At 37.9% G+C, this 18,200-nt stretch overlaps 1 protein-coding gene across 2 annotated transcripts in view; it reads right to left on the reverse strand.

Annotated features, from left to right (window-relative positions):
- EPS8 (epidermal growth factor receptor pathway substrate 8) overlaps positions 1–15,757 on the reverse strand; it is a 198,008-nt gene extending 182,251 nt beyond the window's left edge. For both annotated transcript variants that reach the window (XM_036865576.1, XM_036865575.1), the window contains exon 1: positions 15,500–15,757. The gene's annotated coding sequence lies outside the window, so the exon portion shown is untranslated. The remainder of the gene's footprint in view (positions 1–15,499) is intronic.
- Between the last annotated feature and the right edge of the window lie 2,443 nt (positions 15,758–18,200).

The following is an 18,200-nucleotide window of genomic DNA, read 5'->3' on the forward strand; positions in this document are numbered from 1 at the left end:
ATATTACAAATAACCTAGAGACATGAGCTTAGGCACCAGACTAAAGTGGGCTGACTAATGTAGGAAAAGTGAGGAAGAGGAAACAACGGGTATAAGCTTCTTGTCAAGAATCTTAGCTGGGAACAAGACAGAAAGGCAGCAGCAAGAGGCCATGAAGAGAAAAGTTTCTAGCTATGCATAATACCACACCAAGAGACACATGCACTCCAAGAGCTTACTATATAAACACTCTGACTCAGACACATACATATGAGAGAAGAACAACAGTTTAAACTGACTCCATAATACACTTTATAAGCTAGAGAGACCTAAATTATTAAAAGTACATTCCAATGTTATTAATTTTGATTATTAATGATTCTCTGACTACAATTTGGTCTAAGTTGAAAATTAGAAGGCAGTCATGAGGTTAAAGAACTTCAATCATCCTCAGAGGAAGAAGGAAAATGAATGAGATACCTCAGTGCAGTTTGGGATTAAAGATAGGCATGGGACCAATTACCTGTTAATGGGAGATGCATGAAATATTTTAGAACTGGGTTTATGAGCCCCTTCAAGAAATGCTAGAGAGAGGTACGAAAATGTTAGGAGTGGGAAGAGAGACATGATATGGTAGAAGCAAGTAAGTATTTAGGCACAAATACTTTTCAAACAAAAATAGTGTGATTTAAATAAGTCTAGTTGATGTAAGTCTGCATCAGTTTTACCATTCCAGCAAATAATCTCCATACAAGATATTTCAACATAGCATATGACATGAACTATATACATGCTGTGAGAAAAAGAAGTTCCTATCCATATCTAGTGAGCATACATAGAGGCAAGAGGGCAATTAGAAGTCAGTGTATAACCAAACAAAACTGCCTCATATTGATATCTAAAATTCTCATTTTTGCAGTAACAACTTAGAAAATGTATAACGAAGGCTGGAAATCTTATGTGACTTTAATATCACATAACAAACTTCATGTATTCATAAATATTTGCCTAGTGAGAGAAAAACAGCCTCATTTTATTTGGATAGTTGAGGAACTGCTACCAGAAATGCACAAACTAATTTATGACAAAAGAAAAGCACGGAAACGATTCCACCACGTCTAACCAATACATTCACATTTTACCTTTTCCTTTAAGAAGAAGAGTTCAAAAATAACTAACTTTTAGTATGCCATCAATTAAAAACAAATAAATAAGCTCTTCTGGTAATGATTTGTTTGGTAGTAATTTGTTAACATATAAGGAGGAATAGCCAAAGTGAGGAAATAATTAAGTTTCCTTTTAGAACAAAAGTGCTTCTATATTACAGATTTGGCAAAACTGCAGAAATGGATTTATATATCTACCCTTCCCTCCTTCTTTCCAACCCCCCAACTTGTATACAAGCCAAGAGTTCTTTAAGCTAAGAGTATACAGCTATAACTCTCCAGTGAGGTACACAGGGCTTGGAAAATCAGGTCACAAGGTTGCCACGGGGACTCTAATTATCTGTCTGGCAAGTTTGTATGATGTCCTACTCCTTTCTGTGATCCTGTTATATACCACCCCGTAGGCAAGATAAGGGAAAGGTTAGCAGGGCTTTCTATAATAGCTACAAAAATATTTGATCCAAATCACTAAGAATGTGGGAAAACTCAAGTACTCTTATCCTTCTACAGTCAACGTAGTAATTGATGGTCTGATAAATATTTATTCAGAACCTTTTTTGTGCACAGAAATTATTTTTTTAAAGGTCCAGTGTCAATCATGGCCCAACCCATACATGCTGACTTACAATTTAAAAACAATTCTTGATCCTGTTCCAAGCAAGCTCTTTGTAATGCAAATAAAGACATTTTTTGAAATAGATAGTTATGAATCTTTCATTCACAGTCGCTAACGAGAAACACATGAGCCAAACACATTGTGGGGATCACTTCAGTGGTGTGTAATTTGAGAGGTGTGTTAGGAAGTACTGGGCTCCACTAGAGGAGGAGGAGTCCCCATCTTTCTTTCTTGCAAGTCAAATACAAAGGCAGTGTTGCTTCAGTGATGGTCTTAAAGTTACACACATTCCAAATTCACGATAACACGTATTTCCCCATCTCTAAAGTTTACCACTTTACAACCAGCCTGAGGTCTTTAGTATGACTTCATTTTATGAATAATGCCTTCTTCATTCCTAAACACTTCCAAGAAATAAAATACTGAGTAGTGTCTATAAAACTAATACAAACCATACTTGTCTGTTCTGATCTTAAGTTGACCTTAACAGTTGAAAATCTTTCAAAGGGAGTTCTGGTATACCATAATTTTTCCCACAGCTGTTTACAAATAACAAATGTTCTTTTGAGGGATGACTGTAAAATCATACGTAATTTGGAAATGGAGTTATTTTATAAGTCCACAATATCAGGATGTGTTGAAAAATACAATACAAAATGTGAATATCTTCACTCTCTTAGAAATGAAAAAGAGGGAAGGAAAAGGAAAGAGAAGAAGGACGGGAGGGAGGAAGAAGCCAGAAAGGTTATTCTTTATTTTCCACATTTTTGACCATTTACCTAGAATCTGATGCCTCTTAAGTTTTTTATGCTTCTTCTAATCTAGGTTTCTGACGTTGTGGACTCAGTAAGGATAGCAACCTTGTCTGTCTTATTAATTACAGTAATTATTATTATTATTTAGTAATACAGGCACTTTTTTAATATTTCTTTATTGACAGATAACTTTCACTAAATGAAACAAAATTATTTTCTATTAAATAAAGCTGAATATGTCCAGAACTGTTTGATCAAGAAACTAGATTGGGTTGAATTAAGCCAATGTGCCTGCTAATAGTTTAGCCAAATTCTTAATCTCACTTAACTATCTCGTATAAGCATATCACAAAAGGATCACTGGAGAAAACTGAAATGAATCAAACAAGATCTATCACCACAACAACTAACAAAACTCACCCTCACATACAAAAGACCTTTCAGTATGTACTTTATTGTATTCAATATGCATTTTGTACACATGCATATTGTACACATCCCTCTTCCATAACTTTCCTTTTAAAGGAAATTTTACCCCAGTATTATCCTTCCCAGTGATTGCTATAGCTGACAGCAGTAACAGAAACTTAGTAAGAGTAAGGGGGAAATAGGAAGCTAAGGTGATCACAGCTAGAAGCTTTTAAAAGTTCTTTCAAAAAAAAAAAAAATTAATTAGTGTCTTTTGCCTTTAAAATTAAGCCAAGTTCTCAAATCAACTCCTTGCAAAATTCTACACACTCCCGTGCTGCTTTGGAAGAGAGAAAAACCCAGCAGGTTTAGATCAGCTACCTCATCTTAAAAGCTTCCCCGCAAATTTATATCCACTCTCTCAGGATCACAGAACTAAACCCACCTCTATGGACAGCAAGCATTTGTTACAGTACACCTAATATCCAAAATCCAATGAATGTCTGCATTAGCCTAATAAAATCAGTGTTAGCCAGAAAGATCTGGCTGTTATATCTTGCAAGAACAGGGACAGTTCAGAACCCAACTTTACTTTATTTTATGTTTATTTACTGAATAAACAGTTAACACATACTTCTCACAAACAATACATTGTTCTTTACAGTATATATAATCAAAGTTCCCCATACGTAGTTCATGAACAGCACAGTGGTGGTAAAAACAGCCTATAGGTTCTTGGGAAATTTTAGCGTTTCTACTTTTGTTACTGCCAAACTATTTCTATTATCTATCAGATTCTACCACCACTAGTTTTCCCGATCATTTTACCACTTAATCCATTAGTTTGGAATCTTTTAGTTTGGAATCTTTTAGGTTAATCATATAAACGCCTTTGAAAACCATAAATATAACACAATATATAATCGGTAGCCACTGGGCTAAATTATACCATATTCTCCGGCCTTCTACTCTGTAGTACAGTGATAGCTCACAAAAATCATACTTCAAATATTCCAACTGCCTGGGAAAGAAAGAAAACGGAAATAACTCTAGGTAACAGATATAGGTAAGTTGTGGGAGGGGAGGCTTTGGAGGCAAGATGAGGAAACTCCCCCACCGTGCTGCATGTGTGGGATCTTAGTTCCCTCACCAGGGATCCAACCTGTGCCCCCTGGAGTGGAAGGGTGCAGTCTTAACCACGGGCCACCAGGGAAGTCCCAAGATGAGGAAACGTTTATTCCTATTTGAAGACCCTTTAGAAGACCATGGACTATTCCATATAAAATTTTTTTTTATATTATACAAATTTACTTGACAAATATTTGAATTCAAATTCTAAAATTCCCTACAGTGTTAAGGGGCTCCTACAAAACAAAATGTTAAAAAAAAAAAAGTCACTAGCATATATTCTAATATACACACGAAACTATGGTGGATCTTTTCTAATTTGTACAAAAACTGAATGGTGTTAAGATGCATTCCAGCTGAAGTCAGTCACTGTGAATGTATTTAGTCTGGACAAGATTTCATTATCTTCATAATGAGACTTTACTTCCAAAATAATTTACTTACTACCCAAGTAAGATGAAGGTGATGAGGGCTTCAATCACTCCTTTGTTTCAAACTCTCCAGCAGCCTAAACTTAACCTTCAATGTCATAACCACCATGAATGTCTCCTTTATTCCGATTTCACTCTCCACGGCTGAGATCTCACCAGGCAGTGAGAAAGAGCTCAAATTGTAACTGGAAAGATAGCAAAGTTATGAAAGATACATTTTTCAGCTAACGTCATTTGGGCGCTGAAAAAAGAGGTCGAACGCTGGGGCTGGAGGATGGGGTAACGCAGGAAGGAGGGAAGCAGGATGGAGAAGGGGTGTCAAGGGAAAACCCACATGGTCATTTATCTGCTTCAAGATTTTTATAAGACTATTTCCTTCATGAGACCATGGAAAATCTTAAGGATTAAGGTGAAAAATGTGAAATACGGTCAAGTGCATAGACGTTTTAATAAATGATGCTAAAACTTTTATTTCAGTCACTTGTATAAGAAATATATGAAAATGTAAAATAACAGAAAAAGAAGAAATGGTACTTTAAGCCCTTAATTTCTCCTATAATTCTATAAAGACAGCAAATATACTAATATACAAAAAAAATTGAGAACTAATTATTCCTAAATTTAAATGAAGTTATAAATGTTTTCATATTATTCTTTACACATTATTGTTCAGGGTTGGCTCCCATGGATCATTCACTTAAAGACAGAAGAGATAAGACTTTAAGCAAATCTGTGAATTCATGCACATTAAAATCTTTAGAGGGTTATTTTCCTCAATAATTAAAAAAACACCCTCTTTAATATACATCCTTCAGGCATACATATTAATTCCACACCTTTACATGCATGAGTATCATGTGAATAATGCTACAAGATTTGGCCTAATGACTAGATTTTTATCACAGAAAGGATTCCATTGCTTTTAAATTATTCAGAGTCTAACAAGGCCCCACAAAAGAGCTAAATAAAAGAACTACCAACAAAATTAATGTTCTCTCTTGACTAAAAGGATCCTGAGATGTAAAAAATATATAACCTAGCCACAGTACACAAACTAAACAGACTTTACATCAGAAATTCTGATAATGTAGATAAATATACTAAAATAATAAGACAAATCAACCTAAAGATAGGGTTTCTAAATTCATATTTCTGAATTAAAAAGTAATAATTCTAAATCCCAATATACAGTTGTTCATAAAACAGTTAAAAGTTTTTAAAACATATTGGAAAGAGAAACTGGAGATTACACATACACACACACACACAAACAAGATTAGCACACTTATTTGGGGGGAAAATCTATATAGCTACAATAATGTTCTGTTTTCTTCCATATATGAAAGTTAAATGTATCTTTTTTCTCTTTCATCACAAGTATATCTTTCTTAAAATTTAAAAGTCAACATACTTAAAACCATCTTATTATATGTTCATGTCTAAGATTACCATTAACTTCAAATGTCAAAATTATTGTAGAAAATTAAATTGTGTTCAATGTCATCTCAAATGTGACAAATTTCATCCATATTTTTCTTTATGGATTTGTTTTGCTGCTTATACTTTTTTAAACATTTATTTTCTAATGAAAAATATTAGAAACAATTACAATATTACAAAACATTATAAATATTAGAATCCACAGAAAAAAATTACAGTGTTTAATGATCACAAATGTTATATTTCAGACACTGGAAACATTCTATGTTGCATTAAACCAATAAATATATCAATAATATGCATGTATTTCTAGGATAAGGAATAATATTCTAATGGTGATAGAGAAGTAATACTCTAATGGTGCTAATAAAGGATCTTCTAAATACAATGAAATTCATATCAATAGTCTTCAATAGAGGACTTTGAAAATATTTTTCCCTCTACTTAAATATAAACTTCTCTTCCTTCTATTGATCTTTTTTTCCCCCCTTTTTTTCTCCTTATATTAAAAACACAATTTTCAACTACAAAACTCTGACCTCTTATCAAGCACATAATTCATTCACTTAACAGATTATTTTAGAACGTTCCTAAGTATTATGTTTCAGGCTCTGTTGAGAAACTGTTCATGGTTCTTAGAATTCTGGATTGGCTCAAATAGGACTAGATCCCGCCTTTGTGGGATATTAGATTCTTATGTTTCCATGCTACTAAATATAAGAATGGTTCAATAAACCATGATGGAAAAGTATACATACATACATATATATATATATATATATATATATATATATATATATATATATATATATACACACACACACACACACATATGTATATATAACTGAATCACTTTGCTGTACACCAGAAACTAACACAACATTGTAAATCAACTATACTTCAATTTAAAAAAATTAAATTAAAATTTAAAAAAAATATGGTTTGAGAGAGGACCTCTGATTTCACCCAAACACACAAGTGCTCTTTCTTTATAAAATCACTTGAGTGTCACAGAACTGAAAAAGAACACAAGAATTTACCTGCTACATAAAGGACTACATTCAGAAAGTCACATGATTAGTAGAAGGGATTCGTGCAATTCTTCAAACAGGTTTGGTACCTTTATTCTCTCCTACTCCAATGTAATGACTATTGTATTGTTACTTATAAAAATGAAAAATAACTGCTTATTCAGTTCTTTCTAATAATCCTGGAGGCTCCGTCTGTGAAAACACGCAGAATTCCCCACCACTCCCATCATGCCCATCCATTCTGCACACGTCACATTTATTTATCTTTCTGCGTGGAATGCCCTGGAGTCCCACCTCATACTCTCATTCTTGACCTCAAAAATTTATCCTATAAAACTCAAGGGTCAGCGCTTCCCTGGTGGCGCAGTGGTTGAGAATCCGCCTACCAATGCAGGGGACGCTGGTTTGATCCCTGGTCTGGGAAGATCCCACATGCCGAGGAGCAACTAAGCCCGTGTGCCACAACTACTGGGCCTGTGAGCCACAACTACTGAAGCCCGTGCGCCTGGAGCCCATGCTCCACAACAAGAGAAGCCACCGCAATGAGAAGCCCGCGCACCGCAACGAAGAGTAGCCCCAGCTCGCTGCAACTAAAGAAAGCCCGCGCACAGCAACAAAGACCCAACGCAGCCAAAAGTAAATACATAAATAAATTTATTTTAAAAATAGTCAAGGGTCACATCCTCAGTAAAGACTTTTCTGACTCCCTCAACCACCGTGAGCCTCTCCCTTCTCCTATGCACTGAGATATAAAGATAAACGTGTACATTTTTTTCTCTTGTTCACTTTACTCCCAAAAACTGTGTCAAGTACGTACTGTTATTGTTTCCACTTCTTAGACAAGAAAACTAAGGCAAAAAAGGTCTCTCTGATTGCAAAGTCCATTGCTTATTTGTTTAATACATACTCCATTTAGCTCCACAATGGTTGCCTGGTTGCCTCCATTCTCTGGGTTCCCTGAAAGCAGACATCCTGTCTTATTCGCCTCTGTGTTTCCAGTGTCTGGCACAGAACAGATACTCAACAAATGCTCAATAAATGATGAATGAATGAATAAATGAAATGTAATTACGTTCAACTTCCTGTGTGAAGAAAAAATTCATCCCCTTCTAAACATTCTAAACAAACTTCTGTAAAAAGTATATTTAGTGCTGATTTCATCCAGCAAACAGTCCGTGAGTGCATAGCACATGTGATGTGCTGTGCTTAAAGATCATTGAGACTCAGTTCCCTGCCCTCAAGAAATTTATAATTCAGAGAGGCAAAGGGATAAACAACTAGCTAATGCTACCATTGCTTGTTCTATTTTTCCTAATCCTCCACAACTTCCTCTCTTTAAAGGAACTCCATTCTTTATAAACATGTTCCAATACCTCATACCTCTGGGTCAGTGGGATGTAGATCAGTCAACAGAAAAAAAAAGTTAAAAGAATCTCCATGGATCTCAAAAACACAATCTTTTGAGCCATTCTCGATTAGATCAGTAGTCATTTAAGTAGGTACAGTGTTAAAGAAAAGAATAAAATCAAAGACATATTAATATTATCCTAGCACTTTTTCATTTACTAGAGACAGCATAGCAAAGCGAAAAGAACATGGGTTTTGGAGTCAGAAAGATCAGGATTTCCATCCCAACTCTGTCCCTCTCTCCCCATGTGGACCACAGACAAGTCATTTTATCTTTCTGAGCCTATTTCTTACCTGTAATATGGAAATAAGGAGAACTGCCTTAAAGAGCTCTTGTAAGAGTTAAAAGAGATAATGTATGTAATGCCTCCCATACCAAAGATGCTAGTTTTATGATGTCTGATCTCTCTAGATGCTTCCTGAAGGGTATTGGTTCTAATTGTAATTTAACAATACTTCTGGCCTCAATATCAACAACACAAAGTGTTGACCAAAAGAAAGGTACTTGAAAAAAAGCCACTTGAAAAAAGGCAAGAGGAGTGGTATGGGATAAGATTCAAAACCAGTTAAGTCTCAAGTTTCTAGATGGTGTGTATATCATCTGCCTCTTCTCGGCATACACCCTGCAAATCTCTTATTTCAGATCTTTTTTGTGAAAAATAAAGCTCTGTTAATTATTTCTACGATTAGATCTAAAATAACTGACATGTGTTACTCTGTATTAACAATTCTATTTTCCACAAAGAAGAATCTCTGATTTAGTGAGGAAGAAGGAAATGAATTATATATGATGTCCAGGAATCAATCTCAGTATATAGTCTACGCAGTATTACATTTTGGTTTCCAAATCATTTCTCAACTGTTTCGTTTAAGCAATTTCACAAAACATGTAAAAAAAAAATCAAATAAAAACACTTTCCTTTCCATCCTGAACCTAATATATAATCTACTTGACTTAAAAATCACATTAATTTGCTACCAGTACAACTCGAAGTCCATGGACAAATAAGTGAATCTAGACACTTACCTTTTCACAAAAAGTGAAAAGTCTCTTTTTGTACACTTTTCACAAAAAATAACTCAAATGGGTCACAGATATAAATGTAAAACTAAAAAACTTCTAGGGGCAGGAAAGCAGGATAAAATCTAGGAGGTCTAGAGTCTGAAAATGAGTTTTTAAATACAGCACCAAAAGCTTATCCATGAAATTGATAAGTTGGTCTTTATTAAAATTAAAAACATTTGCTGTGTAAAGACACTGTTAAGAGAACAAAAAGACAAGCCAGACTGGAAAAACATATCTGCAAAACAAATATCTGATAAAGTGCTTGTACCAAAAATATATAAAGAATTCTCAAAACTCAAAAATAGGAAAACAGACAACCCTATTAAAAATGGGCAAAAGTTCAGAACAGACATCTCACCAAAGAAATGGAAAATAGCATATGAAAAGATGGTTAACATTAAATGTCATTATGGAAAGGGCAAATTAAAGCAATGAGATATTACTATATACTTATTAGAATGGATAAAATCCAAAAAACTGACAATACCAAATGTTGGCAAGGATGAAGAGCAACAGGAGCCTGCATTCACTGTTGGTGGGAATGCAAAATGGTACAGCCACTCTGGAAAACAGATTGGCAATATGTTACAAAGCTAACCAGAATCTTACCATATGATCCAGCAATCATGTTCCTAGGTATTTACCCAACTGATCTGGAAACTTATGTCCATATAAAAATTTACCCATGATTTTTCATTGCAGCTTTACTCATAGTGGCCAAAAACCAGAGGCAAGTAAGATATCCTTCAATAGATGAATAGATACACAAACTGTGATACGTCCATACAATGCAATATTATTACATGATAAAAAGAAATGAGCTATCAAACTACAAGAAAACATGAATGAAACTTCAATGCACATTGCTAAGTGAAAGAAGCCAATCAGAGAAGGCTATATGATTCTAATTATATGATGTCCAGAAAAGGCAAAACTATAGAGACTGTAAAAAAATCAGGGGTTGCCGGGGGAAGGAGGTTAAGGGAGTGATATGTGAAATACAGAAGATTTAATAATCTGTTGAAATTATTCTGTATGATAAAAGATACATGAAATTGCTCATTTGTCAAAACTCACAGAACGTCACAGGACAAAGAGTGAAACAATACAGGCAAATTTTTAAAAAATCATGTAGAAGGTCTGGGGATCCCAAAATAGAATGTAGACTGTGACAAAAGTATCTACCTGTATCATACATGTGTGCAACAACCTCATTAAAGGAATAGAAGGAAAAGGAATGGAATCTGTAAGACTAATTGGAATCCATAAAATCTAAAAATCTATATAATCTAAAAATCTACAAAATGTACTGCACATAAGCAATGTACTCTAGTTGATAAAGCTGTTCCCCCTCTTTGTGAAGGGAGCACAGGTTAACAATTTTGATACCACTATACACATATAATGGGTTTGAACAATTAAGTAAATGGATGGCAGGTGGTGGAAGCCAGGTTTCTTCTCCCTATTAGAATGAGTTTACAGATAAGCAAGGGGAGAAATCCAGGATGATATAGGTGGTAATGGATTAGGTAGAGTAAGAGACAACGGTATGAACTCATATTTACCTTAAAATAGATACACATGGTTACAAAGAGAAACATGTACCCCTGTAAGAGTACATACAGGGGTTTGTATACACACATATGTATTTCCTGCTGTCAGATGAGAGGGCCTAGAAGTAATGACACCTCAGTAGCAACAAGAATACCTAGAACCCAGATCTTTCTTGGCTTCCAACACCATTTCCTGAGAAGATGAACCAGATTCTTTCTGGCTGACTCTAGGGCTGGGGCAGGAAATGGAAATATACAAGATAATCCTGGAGCATCTTTTAATGTTAAAAGTAAGGAAGTGATCTTTTAAAAAACGTACATTAATGGAGATATGTCAAAGGAGGACAGGAACCAGCCGAAAGAGCTCCAAATGGGCAAGGCTGAAACAATTTGCAGAACAAAATAAAGTACTACAGATTCAATGCAATCCCTATCAAACTACCACTGGCATTTTTCACAGAACTAGAACAAAAAATTTCACAATTTGTATGGAAACACAAAAGACCCCGAATAGCCAAAGCAATCTTGAGAATGAAAAATGGAGCTGGGGGAATCAGGCTCCCTGACTTCAGACTATATTACAAAGCTTCAGTAATCAAGACAGTTTGGTACTGGCACAAAAACAGAAATATAGATCAATGGAACAGGATAGAAAGCCCAGAGATAAACCCACACACATATGGTCACCTTATCTTTGATAAAGGAGGCAAGCATATACAGTGGAGAAAAGACAGCCTCTTCAATAAGTGGTGCTGGGAAAATTGGACAGGTACATGTAAAAGTATGAAATTAGAACACTCCCTGACACCATGCACAAAAATAAACTCCAAATGGATTAAAGACCTAAGTGTAAGGCCAGACACTATCAAACTCTTAGAGGAAAACATAGGCAGAACACTCTATGACATACATCACAGCAAGATTCTTTTTGACCCAGCTCCCAGAGAAATGGAAATAAGAACACAAATAAACAAATGGGACCTAATGAAACTTCAAAGCTTTTGCACAGCAAAGGAAACCATAAACAAGACCAAAAGACAACCATCAGAATGGGAGAAAATATTTGCAAATGAAGCAACTGACAAAGGATTAATCGCCAAGATTTACAAGCAGCTCATGCAGCTCAATAACAAAAAAACCAACAACCCAATCCAAAAATGGGCAGAAGACCTAAATAGACATTTCTCCAAAGAAGATATACAGATGGCCTACAGACACATGAAAGAATGCTCAACATCATTAATCATTAGAGAAATGCAAATCAAAACTACAATGAGATATCATCTCACACCGGTCAGAATGGCCATCATCAAAAGATCTAGAAACAATAAATGCTGGAGAGGGTGTGGAGGAAAGGGAACACTCTTGCACTGTTGGTGGGAATGTAAATTGATACAGCCACTATGGAGAACAGTATGGAGGTTCCTTAAAAAACTACAAATAGAACTACCATACGACCCAGCAATCCCAATACTGGGCATATACCCTGAGAAAACCATAGGTCAAAAAGAGTCATGTACCAAAATGTTCATTGCAGCTCTATTTACAATAGCCAGGACATGGAAGCAACCTAAATGTCCATCGACAGATGAATGGATAAAGAAGATGTGGCACATATATACAATGGAATATTACTCAGCCATAAAAAGAAATGAAATGGAGGTATTTGTAATGAGGTGGATGGAGTTAGAGTCTGTCATACAGAGTGAAGTAAGTCAGAAAGAGAAAAACAAATACAGTATGCTAACACATATATACAGAATCTAAGGGAAAAAAAAAAAAAAAGGCCATGAAGAACCTAGTGGCAAGACGGGAATAAAGACACAGACCTACTAGAGAATGGACTTGAGGATATGGGGAGGGGGTGGGGTGAGATGTGACAGGGTAAGAGAGTGTCATGGATATATATACACTACCAAATGTAAAATAGATAACTAGTGGGAAGCAGCCGCATAGCACAGGGAGATCAGCTCGGTGCTTTGTGACCACCTAGAAGGGTGGGATGGGGAGGGTGGGAGGGAGGGAGATGCAAGAGGGAAGAGAAATGGGAACATATTGTATATGTATAACTGATTCACTTTGTTATAAAGCAGAAGCTAACACACCATTGTAAGGCAATTATACTTCAATAAAGATGTTTAAAAAAAATAAAGTAGTATTGGATCATAACCCAAAGTATAAATATATACCCAGGAGGCCAGACCAATACAAGCAAATGATTGAGTAAATTAATAAATGGGGAAAAAAGACAAATCTGCCATTCAAAAGAATTCCCAACAACTTACATAAATACTCCACCCTCAAGGAGGAGCATAACTCTCCACTCCTTAAGTGTGGGCTGTTCACAGTGACTTCCTTCTAAGAAAAAGCATTGAAAGAAAGAAAAAGAGTAAGTTTTCAGTGCAGAAAACTACTACTACTGCAGCCAGGTGATCAAGATCAATATCAACAGTGATAAATCATGTTGGATAGTATGGACCCTTTATATTATGTGATAAAAGTAGCACTTTACCTCTGTGATCTTCCCCTCAAAAACCCAAAACCTCAGTCTGATGAGGAGAACAATATTAGAGGAATGCCTATAGAGAGCAATCAACAAAATTCAACCTGACCAGTACTCCTCAAAACTGTGAACAGCATCCAAAACAGGCAAAGTCTAGCAAACTAAAAAGTATCAGCATAGATTTAAAAATTGAAAGCAGGAAAAGCTAGAGATAAAAACAAAATGAAATCTTTACATTTGATCAGAAGCAAGCAAAGTGGTCAAAATTCAGCATTAGATTCCCAATAGGGAACAAATAAGAATAAACCATTTTGAGAAGAATCTTCGCTCTGAATACAACTTAAAGTATTCCCCTGGTATTAATAGAAGGCTGAAAATTACTATATAATGATAGTCAATGACACTGGAAAGTGGGAGAAAAAAAAAAAGATTACAAAGAGAATGTATCAAATATTGTGAACAGTGGTTATCTCACAACAGTGGAATTAAAAGCAAGTTATCTTTCCTTCTTTTCTTTTTTTCTGCTGTGAAGAGAATGACTTGGGGAATTTTTAAAAGTATTAATCTCTGAATTCTGCACTAAAGGCATTCTATAAAATGTTCTTACATTTGTGATACATTCTACCCTACCCTTTACATGGCAAGTCTATAAAGTGGGTTATTTTTCAAATTGGTAATTAAAAATGTGAACCCATGACCAAAAATTTTCCACACCAGCAACTTAAGAACTATAGTAATATGTCCAGAAAACTCCAATTCCTAGAAGATCTATACTAGGTGAGAAAGGATGACATTGACTTTAATTTTCAATGACCACATGATCTAAATTACTAGTTCACACTTTCCAAAACCCAAGTCGCTGTAGAAGAATGATATCCTTTCAACGGAAATAAATTAGAAGCAATACACAACACAGTTACTTTGCTATATGTATATAAAGAAGCCTTCTGGGAATCCTAATTCTTCTATCTCCCAAAAAAATAAAGCCAAAATCAAACTAGTCACATGCCTCTGAAACCAAGTTTTATCTGAACTCTTAAGACATTAGCTATTCCTCTTATCATCTGAGGCGAGAACTGAAACCTTAAAAAGAAAAGCAAGAATACATGTCATTGAAATATGTTTTGTAAAGGTGGATTCCAATTCCTAATGCTCTACCGCTCTTGACGTCTATGGATTCCACTTCCTAATACCTAATACAGCATCCTACCCCCAAAGAGAGTCCAGCAATGCAACGGGTACTACGGGGAAAGAAGGATTTGAGAAACAGTGCAAAGGGAGGGAACAATCCGTGCCAAGATTCTGCATACAGGTAGTCCTTGAAAGGAAAGTAGAAAGTGAGAGCATAGGAGGAGCGGGCAGGGTCTTGGAAATCCACTCCAAAGACATTCACTGACAAAGACACCAGAAGGGCTGCCTCCCCAAAAGTAAAATGGTGAGTGAGCGGAGTGGAGCCCGCTACGAAAGGAAAGTCACCAGGAATTAAGAGTGACAACTATGCACAAACAACAAGCTCTCTCGAAATTTGAGGGGGTATACGATGGTGGGACCTTGGTGCAAAGTGTCAATTGGAAAAGACTCCCCCCCCCATTTGGGGGTGGGGAGGGTAGTTCTCGAAACCCCAAGTCTAAGACAAGCCAGGAGAAGAATACTCGTTCTGGAGTCGCCCCACCGACCAGAGAAGCGCAGGTGTATCTGCGGAAGCTCCGGTTACCGGGAAATATGACAAGGACGGTGTGCATCTTCTCTGCCCACCGTGCAGGAGCCCCGGGCGCGGCGGGCGACCGAGGGTCGGCACCGACTCCGGGCGCCCCGGGACCCGCCCGCGAACGCACTTCGGCGGCAGCGCCCTCGCACACCTGGCTCCCGACACCAGTTGAAAGCAGTCAAAGTGAACGAAGGCGGACGCGGCGCCTGGCACCACTCCATCCCGGCACACAAAGGCGGATTTTGAAAATCTAGGGAGAGTCCGAGCCGCCGGACCCCGGCGGGCGCCTTTCGTCGAGGGGCTCTTACCTCGGATCTGCCCTCGGGGCCGCGGCTTCCCCGGAGGCGCCTCGAACTCACACCCGGCGGGAGGCGGCCGGGAGAAAGCCCCCGACCCGGACCGCGCCCTCCCAATCCTCCGCGAGCCGCCCAGCCGCCGTCTGCGCCCGGCCGAGGAGGCGCGGTCTCCGGGGCGAGCTCAGCGCCGGCCTCGCGCTCGGCTGGAACGCCTGGCCCGCCGCTGCCGCCGCCGGGGAAGTCTGGAGCTGCCCGCCGGCTCACCCGCTCGCCCGAGCCGGCCGCGCGCCGCGCATGCCCAGTACATCTCGGGGAGCGAGCCCGCGAGCGCGCGCCGCGCGGCCGGGAGCCGCTCCGCTCTCCGGGTCTTGGCGGCAGCCGAGGCGCGGAGCATCTGGTCGACCGCAGCGCTGGCGGAGAACTGGCCGGCGGGGCCGGGTGGGCGGGAGAGGGAAGGTAGGAGAGAGGGCAGGGCAACGCGCCGAGTTATCAAGGCCGCGATCAAAGTCGGACCGAAGTTCTGAGCCGCCGACGGGTTTCCAGAAGTGCCCTAGCAGGACCCACTAGCAGTTGGGAGGCGTGAGGAGTAGAGCGCGAGGAGGGGTTTGCCCCGGGCAAGAGTGGATGCTCCCGGCGGAGGGAGCGCGCCAGTTACAGCGCCCCGGGTCTCAGTGTGCAGTTCGTGGCCACTAACCTGCGGGCAGTAAACCTGCAACACCCAAAGACCCTCCAGCCTTGGTCTTCCTGCTGGGACCCTCCCACCTATTTTTCCCCTTTTGTCGCTTCCTTTTTTTTTTTTTTTTTTAATCTCCTCAACTCATGCCGTAAACTGGTGGCACCCAAGGGCCTCCATTCGGTCCCGGGGAGTCTCCAAACTACCGGTCCTTAGCTGCAAGCAGCAAGCCCAGACCCGCATCGCCCGCATTGCACGCCTGCCTTGGATCCTATTTTTCTCGTAGCTCTTGCCAAGAGCCTGAGGTGGTTTGAAGTAATGGAGGCTTCTTTCACAGAATGCCTCTCGTGACCTAACCAACTTTATAACCTTCTTCTCCCCCCAGTAGCCCCTGGAGCCACTAAGTGAGAAGTCGTTCCATCTGTGACATTGCATTTGCTTCTTCTTGAAAATCCAGCTTTGTCATAGCTATGACCCCCTCCTTTCTAACTTCTTTAAGGTCACTTGACTATCAGAAATCAACGAAAGTCTATAAAATAAACTTGGTTAAAGTAGATTGGACCTGCTTGTTTTGTGAAGCAAGGGAGAAGCGCAGTCAGGGGAGAGATTTCAAACCAAGATGGGAAATAAAACCATTATCCTAAAAGTTGGCACAGACCTTAATTCCAGTCTGCTATTTTAAGTAGAAATCCTCTCTCCAATGTTTTCACTACACCATCAACCACTTAAACTTTTCCATTGTTGGAAGTCTCTATTTTTATCAATATTATGTATAATTATAATTTTTCATCGAGTACCTATGCCAGGAACTAAGCCATTTTTATATTATTATTTCTAATCCTTAAAATGAGATGAGCCTTGTTATACCTATTTAGCAGGAAAATGAAGCTCAGAAGTTTCATTCCTTTTGCCAAAGCCAATGCTGATGCCAGAATTAAAATCCAGGGTTGCTTAACTCTAAAGTTTGTGTCATTTGATTTGTGAACATCAAATCAACTTGCCTTAACTTACACCACTGGTGCTGGTTCTGCCCCTAAGAGCCAAACAAATTTAATCGCATTTCTTATAGACATTGCAAGCCTTAAAATATTTGAACCAACTATTAAGTGACTACCAGATCTTCTCATATTTTCCTCTTCTTCAAAATCTCTAGAACCTTTCATTGTTCTTCAAATGCAATGGTGAGCCCTCATAACCATACTCCATGCCCTGCTTTGAATGTGCTTTGATTTTTCACTTTTCTCCTTAAATTGTACACTCAGGAGAGAACACAACATTCAAATACAGTGGGCTGAGAACCGAGTCACACAGGGATCAGCCTCTTTGATCCAAGCATACCCTGACAATAATGCATCCCGAACTTGTGTTAGGTTTTTTAGCAAGCATATTACAGAGAGTCAGATCAAATATCCAAGTCAATTTCACATAGGTGACAATTAAACCATATCTTTCACCTTACATAGTCTGTACTTCCATAATTTAATGTTTAAACCTAATTTTTACCTTTAAACCATATTAAATTTCATCTTGTTTGTTTTAGGACATAATTTCAGATTGTAAAATGTTATTATTAGCAATCACTTTTAATTTATAACATCTGTAAATTTAATGAACATGCCTTCTTTGTTTCCACCTAACTCTAAAAAAAAAAAAAAATAAACAGTTACATAAAACAGGCTTACAAAAGAGCCTTGCAGCCCACCACCAAAAATGATCTCTGAGATAATAATCATTTATGAACCAATACTTTTCAAGATCAAGCACTTTAGTTCATGCAACAATGCTATAACCAAGAAGGATTTCATAAAAGGTTTTCTGCATGCTCTGCTGAAATGAAAATTCACTGTCTCCAGCATTCCTAAATCTACAAGTTCAAGTAACTCTTTAAGAAAAATAAACAGGACCTTTTGAAAAATGAACCAGTTTTGGTATCAATGATCTCCATTACTTTTCTAAGTGTTTAGAACCAATGTTAATCTTTTTACACTTTTGCTGAGAATTGATGTCAGACTCCCTGTTTATTGTGCTGCCTTATACAAG

Source organism: Balaenoptera musculus, chromosome 10, assembly GCF_009873245.2.
Source record: "Balaenoptera musculus isolate JJ_BM4_2016_0621 chromosome 10, mBalMus1.pri.v3, whole genome shotgun sequence".
Classification (NCBI taxonomy): Eukaryota; Metazoa; Chordata; class Mammalia; order Artiodactyla; family Balaenopteridae; genus Balaenoptera; species Balaenoptera musculus.